Genomic DNA, 14,463 nt, shown 5'->3' on the forward strand with positions numbered 1-14,463 from the left:
TGCCAAAACGCGTTGCAATTGAGTAAAAACGTGGCACGAGCAAACTCTTACACCGAGCGTGAGCTTAATTGGACTTTAATTAGGATATATATATATATATATATATATATATATATATATATATATATATATATGTATATGTATGTATATGTATATATATATATAAATATATAAAATATATATATATATATATATATATATATATATATATATATATATATATATATATATATATATAAATATATATTTAGAGAGAGAGAGAGAGAGAGAGAGAGAGAGAGAGATGTGTGTATTACAGAGGCAACTATAGTAGTTATATACTGTACTGAAGTTAAGGTCACTCTTTCCACTAAAAAAGCATCATGGCTTCATCTCTTCTGAGTCGATTGCTGTCGAAGTATTTTTCATAAAGGCACGTCATTAGATTAAAACCTAATAATGGGCGCATAAATATAGCAGTACTTTTCAAAATACTTATTTTCCGGATTTTGTTTTCTGAAATTCTTATAAATGCGTTAAATTCATGCTTTTCGTCCCCGATACTGTGACGTGATAGAAATGTCCCTTGTTTTTGAAAAAAATACTATCTCTGTAGGCATTTGAGCTTACCCTCAAAACGAGGGGTTTCTCCTATTACTTGTTGGAGCTCCACCTAATTACCCTTTCACCAAATAAATGCAATTACAAATGTGTGAACAAAGTCTAGCTGCATTGTGTTCACAACATTATGTAAGCAGCTGCTTGTGTAGAATCACTGACTGAAACGTAAACAGCAAGGGAAATCGCCCTATTCTGGAGAGATAAACTGCCCTCGAGACACTTCCAGCTGTTTTCTTTCAATTCCTCTGGAGCTCGGTGTGTTCTGAGCACACGCACGTAGCCAAGCACACGTCTGTCAGTTTATGATGCTTGTTTCAAGTGCAAACCGGACCAGCCTGTTCCTCGGACCGATTAATTAATTTGGTGCATCTTGTTGTATGATAAGTAAGCAGAATGTGAAGGGAAAAAATCCAAAACGTGAATGACGGCACACTAAAACGAGCACAATATATTCCACACGCTTAAAAATTTTGATAAAAGTAGAAAAAATATTGCAACCCGGTATCATATGCACTCCGCCAGGCTGCACTTATCTCCAGTTTCTATTGATAGGTCCAGGCATTATTGCATTATTTGTGCTTAACTGTGCTAAGAAACAAACCTTTGAAGGCTCTCGCGGCAACGTGAATGTAAGTAACCTCAGCTTTAGAAGTGCAGATGCTGGTCGCCTGTTCTGCAAGTGAAAAGAACGGGCTGCATTTGTTTAGAAAGGCAAGGAGTGGCCCGGGCTCGCTCCTCCTGTTTTTAAGGTTCCCGGTAAACACGCTGCCTGGTGGGTTACACTGGGCATGAAAAGGCACCTTGCTGAGTCATGTAAAGGAAACTCTTGGCCCTGTCAGGGTGATGATGAAACAACATTTTAGCGACGACGAGCACTTAAATACAATACTGGGGGGCATATTCACAAAGAATTGGCGTAGGGCAGCGCTGCAAGTCATTTTGCTGTGCTACCATACACCAATTCGAAAGCACTAAATGCACCGTATTTACAAGATGGGTGCATTCCTGTCCTTTCAGCCAGCGCAAAAATTGCAGCTGTGTGCTGCCGGGCACCCTTGCTCCATGGTGCAACGGTCTCTCTGTTGGTGGCACCTTCCTGCACAAAAACAATAACGAGAGGCGTTTTATGTGTACTGCCGAAATTACCGAAATGTGAACATTGCAGATGCTCTTTGTAGGCGTAAGCTTTTGGCACTGCCCCAGATTCACGCTATATTGTAAATCTGGGGCAGTGTCAAAATCAATGGGTGTTGTGGTGGGAACACCCACAGCAACATCAATGGCATACCTCCCTGCCGCAATGTAAGGCAACGCAGCGACTTGCGCTGCGTGGCCTTACACCGTATCTACAAGGCCATGAAAAGTCATGCACAGTGGCTTTGCATTGCTTTGTAGATGTGGGCCTGCACTGTATGCCACTGGAGCATCACAAAAGTGAGGCTCCTGCTGCACAAGGGTCTTGTAAATATTCCTCCTGGTTTTATATACTACAGGACTGGTAGTGTGCATTGTTCGTGACAGCCATGTCTGTGAAACCTGACATGGCGTTTCATATTCACGAGGGATTGATAATCCCATCTCTACTACTTGTAGTGCTTCATTTACAATTTTTTGGCCTCAGGTAGCGCCTAGTCTTGCTGAAGTGCCTTGCTTCAAAAGGAAAGGGCAGGAATGCGCCGTATTAATGAAATATGGTGCTTTCCTGTTCTTTCTGCCAACTCACAAATTGGTGCCTAGCGCCAATGCAGGCATCCTTGGATCACTGTGCTAGCGGGTCTGCATTGTTGGCACAATTGTTTCTGTGCAGGCGGGAACACCTTCCAGCACAAAAACAATCAATGGAGGCATTTTTCTCTTTCGAAGTGTGCCGCAGGATGCAGCACAGACAGAAAGAGGCAAATAACGAGGAGAAATAAAGTTATTACTCCTCGTTACGCCTTCCCTGGGGAGGTGCATAGTTTGTACCCATTCCCAGGTTTATAGATCCTTGTAAATCTTAGAATCTTTCAAAAAGCCAAGGGCACTGCATGGGAATACCCACGGCAACGCCCATGGAATGTTTTCTTCAGTATTTGAAATGGAAATATAAAATTGCAGGTGCTCTGTACCAGAGTACTTGCTTGTTTCTGAGAAGTGCCAGAACTCTCAAATTAAAAGTATTACATTTTTATTGAGAAGTGCAAGTACTCTCCTTCTCAAAATAATAGAGTGCTGGTACTTAAAGCCCTGTGTGCCAAAGCAATGTCACTATTTCTGACGTTCCAACAGCGTGCAGTGCAGACCCACATCTACGAGGTCACGGAAAGCCACCCTACATGGATTTTCCTGGCCTCGTAGATATAGTTTAAGGCAATGCAGCGGTGGGTGTTTTACAGCGTGAATCTGTGAATAAGTAAAAACACTGCACCTCTCCAGGCGTGGCGTAACGGTTTGTTTTGCGAGGAAAAGTGTCACTTCCTGCATTAAAACAACCTGATTTCATTGCCTTTACTCTTGTGCCATGGTGCAAGGGTCCCTGCATTGGCGCTAGGCAGCTATTTGTGCTCCAGTGCAGTGTAAGAGGACAGGAATGCACCATATCTCATAGATACAGCAAATTCCTGCCCTTCTCTTTAGATACAGGGCAGTGCACTGGCCTCCTTGCTTTACTCCATATCTATGAGGTCATGCAAAGCCATGCAGGGTAGCTTTGCGTTGCCTCATTGATATAATTGAGAGGCCTGTGCCACCGGAGCGTCATAAAAAGTGATGCTCCAGTGGTGCAGGCCTCCTGTTATGAGGCCCTTAGTTTGCAGCAGTGGGACTTTCCTGCACCCATCGCAGGCCCGCAGTGGCTCTTTGCGAGGAGGATGTTTCGACACAGAAAGAAACCTTTGCTGTCATGTGTTCTGTATCTGTAAACGTAGACAGTCCCAGTTTATTTATTTCTCGTATGCTGTTTTGAATTTGTTTTTTTCTTTTATTTGTTTATTGTTTTGTAAACATGAATAAAGCATTACAAGCCATGTTTAAATTACAGTACTGCGTGTGACAGTGCACAACAAGGCATGTCATGTCTTTATATAGACCAGAGCTTAAACGATGTTACAGGAATTGTCATGCAATGTAAAGACAATGTCACAGTGTACGCGTTTACAAAAACAGCAAAACAGTACACCTAGGCAACATTAAAATATCTAACAGGTTACCCAGGCAGCGCACTAGGCATGTGCTTGTTTGTGTAGTCTTGCATATAGGCATGCTGTAGGTGAATGTAACTTACAAGAGGCTTCTATGTCTAGAGAAAGAAATGGGCTTCAGCGTCCGACTTAGAAGCGCTGATGTTTATGTATCTAATGCTCCTTGAGGGGTGTCTGACAGTGCCATATTCTTCTCCCTGGCCCATGCCATGAATGGCTCCCAAATATCTTTCGGTCAAGACGCTAGTGACATTAGGTCCCACAAGGCCGCCAGCTGTTCTTGATAGTATGTGATGTCATGCATCCAAGTGTCTATTTTAGGGATCCTGTTAGTACCCCAGTGTATTGCTAACCTGCGTTTAGCGAGCAATTACATCATAGCTGTGAGTCGACCTGCTCCTGGGGGGACCTGTGTGAGGGGGATTAGTACATTTGTGAATAAATATAAGAGTTTGGGCAAGACTATCATTTTGGTTATGGCTATTCTGCCCGCCAGAGACAGTGGTAACACAGACCAGATTGCGGTCTTATGGTCCAGCCACTCCAGTAGGTGGCCATAGTTCAACTTCATACGCCATATTTCTTGATGTGTCTCTACTGAGCCATATTCCCAGATATTTCACTGTTCCATCGGCCCAGGTCAGCAGTAACTCCAGTTCTGTCCTAAGTGGGGGAACGGTCAGGGGCAAAAGCAATGATTTGGCCCAATTCACATTTACACGGTGTAGAGCAGATGTATCAGTTGATGAAGTTAGGTCTGAGACCCATCCTGGACAAAATGGTGAACAGGTATAGCCACATCAATGAATCAAACGCTTTTGAAGCATCAAGAAAGTCTGTGAGGGCCAGTAGTTGCGGTTTGAGCTAATGTAGAACAGAGAAAAAGGTGTGCAGATTGTACTCTGTAGATCTACCGGGTATGAATCCCAACTGATCCGGTTTGGCAATGAGCGACAAGTATGGTTGCAACCTGTTGGCAATCAACTTGGCGAGAATTTTGGTGTTGACATTAATTAGCGAGAGCAGGCAGTATGAGTCGCATAGATTTTCTGGCTTGTCTGGCTTCAGGAGAGATATGATCCCAGCTTCTTACATTTTGGGAGGCAGGGAAATGCGATCCAGAGATTCTTGATAGACTGCTAGAAGGTGGGGTGCAAGCTCGGCCTCATAGGTCTTATAAAATAAAGTCGTCAGTCCATCTATACCTGGGGTCTTTTCTCAAGCATACTACATATGACATGTATAATATCCTCAGAGGAAAAAGGTTCATCCAGGTAGGCCCGGTGGGCCTCACTGAGTCAAACCAACTCAATGAAATCCAAATATGTTTGTAGCCCAGGGTGGGGGTCGACCTGTGTGACTGTGTAGAGAGAGGAGTAGAAGATGTAGAGGAGTCCATGGCCGACTGGCCTCTAAGTGGGGGGAATCCACATTCAAAAGTTCAGTTATGTAGTCTGAGGACGAAGACTGCCTAAGTGTAATTGCTAAAGCTCTGCCTGGCCTGTCGCCCTTCCCGTAGTGCCGGGCTCTAGCATTTTTGCACAGGAAGCGCGTTTCTCTCTCTGCCTCTTCACCAAATTCAAAAATGTTCCCTCTCAGTGTTGCAAGATGTGCAGATACTCCTGATTGCTAAAATAGGAGTTCGATTTTGCGGATGTCCTGCTCTGACTTTACCAATGTCTGGCTGATTGACTTTAGGACCCCAGATAGTTTAGCAAAAAAGGTTCCCCTTATTAATGCCTTAAAGGACGGGGAGTGGACGGGGAATCTACCGACCCTTCGTCAATAGAGAAGTATTGGACAAAAGTTCACTACGTATCTCCTCTCTGAAGGCTGTGTCTTGTAGGGTATGTGGGGGGAGACGCCAGCTATACACACGGGGCAGAGATTGTGGTACATTCCAGCTTAGCAATACTGGGGTATGATCGGATAGTGTGCATGGCAAGTGTTTAATGTCCGTGGCCGATGTCACAACATCGCTTGAGACTAGCCAATAGTCCAATCTGGACCAAGGATTGTGATGAGTTGTGACGTAAGAGCCTCGCTAGTGTACGGATGCCAATGGTGCCATATGTCGATCAGTCCATTTTCATGTATAAAAGAAAGCATTTGCGCTAGGATACATTTTGTGGGCAGATCCCACTCTATCCAATGTGTCCTGGGGTTGTATTGAAATACCCCTCCATATTACTGTGTAGCTGCCCAGTAATACGACTTTAGACCATACGGTGGCAAAGAAGCTGGGGTAGTCTATTTTAGGACCATAGAAAGTGACCAGCATCCCCTGGGTTGTCATCAGTGTGCCTCTTAGAATAACGTAGCACCCTTCTGGGTCTATTAGTGTGTGAGAGGTTGTCCAACCAGACCCCGCCTTATCAATATTGTCACTCCCATGGCGTAATTGGAGTATGGCGCTGAGTATGCCTCACCCCAGTGTCTGTTGCTTAGTTTCGGGTCTGCCCCCACCTTCAGGTGTATTTTTTGTAAGAAATATATTAATTTTACGCCTCATTAGATATGAGTTCATTAGCCTGGCTTTCCTGAATTCATTCAATCCTCTTATGTCTCAGGTGGGGAACTCCACCTCAGTCATGCACCTGTTACTGTATTGTATGGAGAGCTGCTCGCTGCATTGCCGTACACAATGGGATGGACATTTAATCACTTTGACATAAACTATAGTTTAAACTGTATATCTTGTTTGGATTCACTGACTTGTGGTCTATCGCAGCAGATTATGGCGAAGTTAACTCCCCCACCCCAAGAACGTAATAACTATCCTGTCCCATCCCCCACCCACATCAACCCCACAACTAGGTTGTGTTACATTACCTGTCCTCCTCCCTGTATTTACCCCATACAAACAAGCATCAGGAAACATGGGAGTTCTCCTGGTGGAGACTGGGTCACTGGCACACAACACTACCTTGTGGCAGGGTGGCTGGGTCGTGCTAAGAGTTCACAGAATCTTTAAACAACTGAGCTACAGGTAGATTCAGTCAGTCAGTCAGTCAGACTGACTGACTGACTGACTGACTGACTGACTGAAGGTAGATTCGTTTTACAAGTTACCTATCTTCCTCTGGCGAAAAACGTGCACACATTTATGAGGACTATTGGCAAGACATATCTACTGGTAGCGCATATCAGCTTGGAGAGGCGCCGGAAGACGGATTATCGTGTATTTAGTCATTGTCACTTAGTGCCTGCTCGGTTCCGGTTTGCTGAGACGAACGGGGGACTACTTTTGGGCGCTTATGTGCTTGGTGAATTTTAATGCTGCTTTGGCATCAGTGATGAAGTGAGGTTGCCCATCATGTATGATTTTTAGCTTTGCTGGGTTTAGTATGGCATACTGGATATAGTCCCGCTGTAGGATGCGCTTTGTCAGCAAGAATTCTTTGCGTGCAGCCTGCACCAGTGGCTTGTAGTCTGGGAAGAAGGAGAGGGTATTACCCTGGTGGTTAATTGAGCCTTGGTCCCTGGTGTCCCTCAGCACTGCATCCCGGTCCCGGTAATTAAATAGTTGTGCTATTATAGGCCACAGATCAGCTCTCACAGGCGGTTTAGGCCCCAATCAGAAGTGCGCGCTCTTTGCGATAAGCACAGGAGACAGCACTGAGCCAAACAGGTTTCGCACAATGTTTCAATTTAGGGTTCCATTTTTGGTATGGCAGCTGTCTCAGGCAAGCCGGTAATTCTCAGATTATTGCACCAGTAGCGCGCCTCTAAATCTTCATTTTTGGCCTTTATTACTGCGTGGACTTTTCCCATTTGTAGGATGTGCTCTCTCGACTCAACGTGGAAGTCATGTACATCTGAGGATTTATTTTCCAGTGTATCCAGATGAGCTCGTGAGAGTCGACTTGCTTTTTAACCTAGTCTGGAGGTAAGTACATCAATTTTATTCTCTATTTTTTATTTTGGAGCGAACATCCAGCAGTATGGTGTGCAAATCATCATCTTGTTTCTCCCCGCTGTCCCTGGAAGTTGATTCTGTGTGAGGCTCGAGGCAGAAGTCTGTTTTGCAAGTTCGGCGCTTATTCTCAAATGGTAGCTTGGATTGCCTGGGATAATTTTTCTCCATATTGCCTGGTGGTCTTTAGTTGCCATATAGTGCAGTAGGAACTGTTAAGTAGCCTGTGGGAGTTGGTTATAGTCTTCAATTCCCGAGGACAGTAGAGTTGCTTGTCATAAGCCTTAGGGGGAGAAGAGATTACTGGAATTGTTTGCAGATTGACCCTTGTCTGGACAAACGGCTTGGCTTGACATCACTGTAGATGTAGCACTGACCCCACGCTACATACTCACTTTAAGGTGGTGATTGGGCAGTAGGTGTCCTGCATAGGGCTCACAAAATAATAATTGAAATTTATATTATAAGGAGTTATTAAGTGGAGGTTTGTGAATTTTAGGGGTTGGCGACCCCGCCGAGTGCCCGCCGTCATGAGAGGCTCGGACACGCCAAAGATTGGTGTTTGTATATATATATATATATATATATATATATATATATATATATATATATATATATATATTAATTCAAACAGGAACCAAACTTTTAAATCGAGGCCACAGGAAGTATTCTATCTCGTTTTTAATAAATGAGCTTTGCATCTTGCTGTCAGACAGACACCACAAAGGAACATCCGAGGGTCAGGGCGCTGGACGCGTTTCAGGATTACCTCCTTTCTTCAGCAGCAATGATTTTCGAAGGGTAGACAGGCACTGTTCTCGGCGCACTTTTATTGAAGACTGCCTCATGGGCGTGGTTCGTTTTCGGCTTTCTGGGAGCCGTAGTGCAGCCAAATATATTCCCCATGTGGGTGTGCTTAAATGTCTTAGTTTCCGAAATAATTGTTTCCACAGTGGGATGATGCGCAATTATGGCATGATGTCATCCCTGCTTTGTAGATGCAAAAACGATTCCCAGGCTGGCAACTCCCTGTAAGTGTTCAGCCTGACTTCCTCTCTTAAACAAACACCTTCTGGTATTTGAGCGAGTCCGCAGCAGCAGTGGGCCCCAATTCACGACCCTGGCAGGCCGTCAAACATTAATTCAAACAGGAACCAAACTTTTAAATCGAGGCCACAGGAAGTATTCTATCTCGTTTTTAATAAATGAGCTTTGCATCTTGCTGTCAGACAGACACCACAAAGGAACATCCGAGGGTCAGGGCGCTGGACGCGTTTCAGGATTACCTCCTTTCTTCAGCAGCAATGATTTTCGAAGGGTAGACAGGCACTGTTCTCGGCGCATATATTCCGCTCCGTGGGGTTGTCCAAGTAGCGGGTAGCACCCGAGCCTGCGTGCGCCTTCCCCAAGGCGTTAGTTGGTATGAGCAGTTGCGTGTTTGAAATAGGCCCGACGCGTTTCGGAAATTTATTTTCCTCATCAGGGGCCAGCAGTAAAGTGCACAACGTCTACCATCTCCCTGTATGAAAACACGCATTTTGCTTATGGGAGATGCAGTCCATATATCCTGGATGGATGCACTTTCAAATTACTGCTACTTACTATTTATATATTTACAGAACATCAAGTTTGCCTGGAGTAAGGGAACCTCAAACAGAAAGGTAAAGTATTGGCGCTTTATTTTGTGGGGATTGCAGTGAAGGAACAGCACGCCGCCTCACATGATTCAGTCCATCCCTGACGCGTTTCATACTTACACAGCACTTCTTCAAAGGGTAAACAACCTGCGCAGAATTGAACAGGCTTTATTTTCAGCAAGCACTCCTTTAAATTTGTTTGTTTCAGCCCCAGAGGGCGTGGCCATTAGTGTGGCCTGATGGTTCATGTAGCACCTGAATTATACTGCAGTGAGCCGTCGGTTCAATCCTCGGTACTATTATTGAAATCCCAAGTGGGTTGTGAAGTCAGTTCTGCTGCTAAAACACCACACTCTGCTCCTAGTTGCCTCGTCGGTTGGCGCTGCAGCACGGGCTGTAATCTACAGCTGGTCTCTCCTTGCGACTCAGGCAAAAGCCGCTAAAATCTAAAACATCAAGTTTGCATGGAGTTATGGAGCCTCAACAGAAAGGTAAAGTATTGGCGCTTTGTTTTGTGGGGACGGCAGTGAAGGAACAGCAATCCGCCTCAACGATTCAGTCCATCCCTGACGAGTGCTTGGTGAAAATAAAGCCTGTTCAATTCTGCGCAAGTCGTTTACCTTTTGAAGAAGTGCTATGTAAGCATTAAACGCCAGGACGAGCCATCACCGTGGCAGTATAACTGTGCCGGCCGCAGTGTGAGCAACTTTAAAATGATGTAGAGCATGTGCGCCCGGTCTTTTTTATTAGTGGTCACATGTTCTGTGATGCCTGTGCTGGTTGGGTGTGGTATGGGTGTATACCAGCTGTGAGGGAGTGGCTGTGGCAGTGGCATACTAACAACTAGACCTGTGACCAGCAGATCACTACAATGAAAATCTGGGCCATGTAGCGTTGTAGTCCTTCTCTGTAAGCGTAAGCGGAGTGGGCTGGCCTTGTGTATGCCAGTCCAGCGTGAGGCTGTGGCGAATTACTGCGGAGCTATGGGCGTGGCTCCGTCGTGAGCTCTATGAGGAATCAATTTATATGAGCAGTGTTGCCAGATTGGGCTAGATCACACACAATTGGGCTATATTTTTCCCGGTTTTGCTGTAAAATTTTGGTTTGTGCTAGTTGCCAGATTATAAATGTATATACAACGCTCCAGCAAAGTAGTATGTTAAAGCGCTTTATTAGACAAATATTTCCTTGGCAGCCTGCTGCAACATCAATTCCAATGCATTCACCGCCTGCTTGACGCTGTCCTTGCCACTCCTTCCTTAAAGTAGCAATATTGGGCTACTTTGGACTACTTTTTGGTTGGCTTTGGGCTGTAGAAAGCTTTAAAAATCTAACAACACTGGATGCGGGTGTCCGTGTTGGAGTGCTGCGTCACCCAGGTTGCAAAAGTCAAATTGTCACTCTGTGAGCCACAACATGGCCAACATGGAAGGTACGGGGAATCACTGACCCTACATTCTTCCCTAGTTCCACACAGGAAAGATGGTGGACATGAAACATCTGTGTGGATATGAAAGTTTATTGCACATTCAGTGGAGTGTTGCAGCTGTAGCAGTACAGAGAAATGGAAAGTTGAAGTTTCAGTTTTCGGCACGAAAGATGGTGGACATGAAACATCTGTGTGGATATGAAAGTTTATTGCACATTCAGTGGAGTGTTGCAGCTGTAGCAGTACAGAGAAATGGAAAGTTGAAGTTTCAGTTTTCGGCACATGGAGGGCAGCCAATTAGAGACAAGCTTGTTGTCAGAGTTAGGCTGCGCCAACATATGTACTTATACAATCACTCCGCCAATCCCCAGGCACTTATAAATTCAGTATACACTCTCCTTGCAGTACTCTAATGATCCAATCTCTAAGTACGTACTTGTACAATGACTGAGACAAAGTTACATAACTTAAGTTTTCCCCGGACTGTCAAAGGTAATATGGTTGCATACGCTGTCCAGAGCACTATGTAAAGTGGTAGGGCACAGGGGCAGCATGTTGCATACATAATGAACACACGGACACAGATAGATAGTGGAACCGGGTACGGACACGTGCGCTTGACTCCTTTTCATTACCAGGGTCACATGTCCAGTGAAGTCTGTGCTGGATGCATGAGGGGTGATTGCAAGCCAACCCTCAGGGAATGGTTGGTGCTGGCCACAAGTACAACAGTAATCATTGGATCAGACACAGAGATTCAATCATAAAGGGTCAATGATTTGTGCTGCACTAAAGTAAGGGCACGATATGTGAAATAATACAGAAAAGATTCTATCGTAAAGGGTTCATGACTTGTGGTACACTGAGGTAGGGCAGCAGATGTGAAATTATACACAAAATATTGTATCATAAAGGGTCCATGAGTTGTGCTGCACTGAGATAGAGGCATCAGAAGCATTTAGCCTCTGTGCAACCAGCAATGCGTGGTGCGGGCGAGCCACACTAGAAGCAATGCCTGTTGCCTACTGGACTGCGTTATCTGCAATCGCGACTCAATGTTGATTATGAGCCTTGCTGTCTGTAGTGTACATCGAAGGCAGTAGTCAGCACAGACATCGCAGAATGTTTTTAGTCACATGTTTTTAGTCACTTCCTCTTGATAAAGTTTGAGGACATAGAGGACAATTCTCTCTGTAATGAATTAATCTTGTCTCAATATAAATTGTGAGCTCTGCTGACCGCAGGGTAGGTGTATGGAAAAAAATATGAATCATTTATGGAATTCAAAGAGGAAATCTTGGTTCTACTGAGTACAGTTGTAAAGTACGGTATTCTGAAGCTAGAATCTGAACTGGTCGTTCATTATATCATCCACCTTTTCAAGTAGGGAACAGGTGTGGAAAACAATGAGCTTCCAAACCTGTTTCCCACACACTCATGGGAGTTCCTTTTGCTTTTCTCATCTGGAACAATTTAATAGTATCTCCTATCAGTTCTTTTGAATGTAGACGGTGTATAGTATAATGTTCATAAATTACTTCTTTTCTTGAATTGTGCACTTTTTTTACTTGTCCACTTGAAAAATGTGTTTCATCCTCTAAAGTCATTTCTTTTTCTTCTACATTTACAATTTTACAGTAAACATTGTTTTACATCAGATATAATGTAGGCTTTTGGACTTTCGTGACATTATTATTATTATTACTAATTATCATTTGTAGAGCGCCTGGCTACCCTTAGGCATCCCTGAGCTAGCAACAACAAGCAAGAGAGATAGGTGGTTTAAGCCAGATTCTGGAAGAGCCAGGTCTTCAGCTGCCTCCAAAAGAACAGATGATGAACAGTTGTATGCAGCTGGATGGGCAGGGCAATCCACAATCTCGACACATTGAATGCGAAGGGACAGCCACCTGACCGTGCTCTTCTGATTTTAGGAACAGTTGCTATAGACAAGCTGGCAGACCGGAGGCATCTTGGTGGCCGATCCAATGTGATGAGGCTCGTTTATCTTTGGGCTGGTCCCCCAGAGAGTTTTATGCGCTATACACAGGGATTTAAACTTCACCAGTCGTTTATTGGGAGCCAGTGCAGTTGTTTTAATGCATGCTTGGCTGATTGGGATCTGGGAATATGAAACAGTAACCTCGCTGCACAATTCTGCACTACCTGTGGTTTCCTAATTGTGACTTTTGTGGCACCGAGGTAGAGAGGATTGCTATGGTCCAGCCGAAACAGCACCAGTGCCTGGCCATCACTCTCTGAGCCAAAGCTAGGAGCAGTGGAAGGATTTTTCTCAGCATTCGAAGTAAACCAAAACATGAAGCAACTAGCTTGACTGCTTGATGGTTGAAACTAAGACTCTTGTCCAACCAGACTTCCAAGCTTTTAATCTGGTCTTTAGGCACTGGTAGAGGGCCGAGGCTGTTAGGCCCATTCACTATTGGTGATATGGAGGTGGCGAACCCAAGATCATTAGATCAGTTTTATCACCATTAAGTTTAAGGCATGACTGGACCATCCACCTAGCAGCTGTTTCCATACAAGGTCCCAAGTCTGCTGGCGTCTTCTTTGGGCGCTGTTGTGCTACCACTAACTGTGTATCGTCTGCATACGTAATGATCTGAATCCCAAAAGGGAGAACTAGCTCAGCAAGCGGCTTCAGATACACATTAAATGGCATGGGACTTCATGATGAGCCCTGCGGCACTCCACATGTTAGTGGCACACGCTCAAAGGTACATTGGCCCTCAAATACCTGCAATACTCTAGCCTTCAGGAAGGATTTGATCCAAGACAGAGCCTTGCTTGATACTCCTACCATTCTAAGTCTGTCAAATAAGATGTTATAATTGACAGTATCAAAAGCGGAGCTCAGGTCAAGTAAGATGACTGCCACTACACCCTCCTGGTCAAGGATCTTCCTTGATTTTTCTACTACTGGTAGCAGTGCAGGTTCCGTCCCATGTTTTTCTAGATGTTCTGAGAGAGTTCTATTAACATGTTTCTCCAGTATTTTACTAGACCCCGGGAGAAGTGAGACTGGGCGATAGTTACTCCAAGATTCTGGGTCGAGGTTGGGTTTCTTTAAAGGGGCTCTTACCAAGGCATGTTTCCATGGCAGAGGCACTTGACCACTTAATATGAAGGAGTTTAGCACCTCCATAAGAACTGGAAGAACGGCATCCTCTGATTTGCGAAGCATATGTAGCAGGCCGGGTCGAACAGAGAGACAGTCTTACCCTGGCTAAAAAGTTGGGATAGAGTTGGCATATCTAAAATTGGGAAAGCCTCCAACTGCGGGGTAGAGTCCCCAGAGGTGGTCAATTCCTGATCTAACTTATCTGTACGTAAATAATGAGGGAATGTGATATATATGTCCACAATTTTTAATGTTAAAAAACTTCGCTAATTTGTTACGAGATTGAGAGGTCTTCCGAGGTAACTCAGGTAAAGGACGCTTGGTCAGTTTTTTTGCAATTTGGAAAATGTACCTGGGCGCATTAGCAAAAATAAAGACCTTGCGCTCTCTTTATTTCTGAATGATACATTTTTATAGATTCTCTGTACACTAGTTTTTTTCCGTATTTTAATCAAATTGCCCGCCAGGGCCAGGTGGGCGATAAATAGGAATTCCAGCAAGGGTAAGGGTTGATGAGAAGGAAATCGAAACAGGTAGGCTTTCGCAGTCCAATATAACATCCA

This window comes from Lissotriton vulgaris, chromosome 7 (assembly GCF_964263255.1).
Source record: "Lissotriton vulgaris chromosome 7, aLisVul1.2, whole genome shotgun sequence".
NCBI classification, from domain to species: domain Eukaryota; kingdom Metazoa; phylum Chordata; class Amphibia; order Caudata; family Salamandridae; genus Lissotriton; species Lissotriton vulgaris.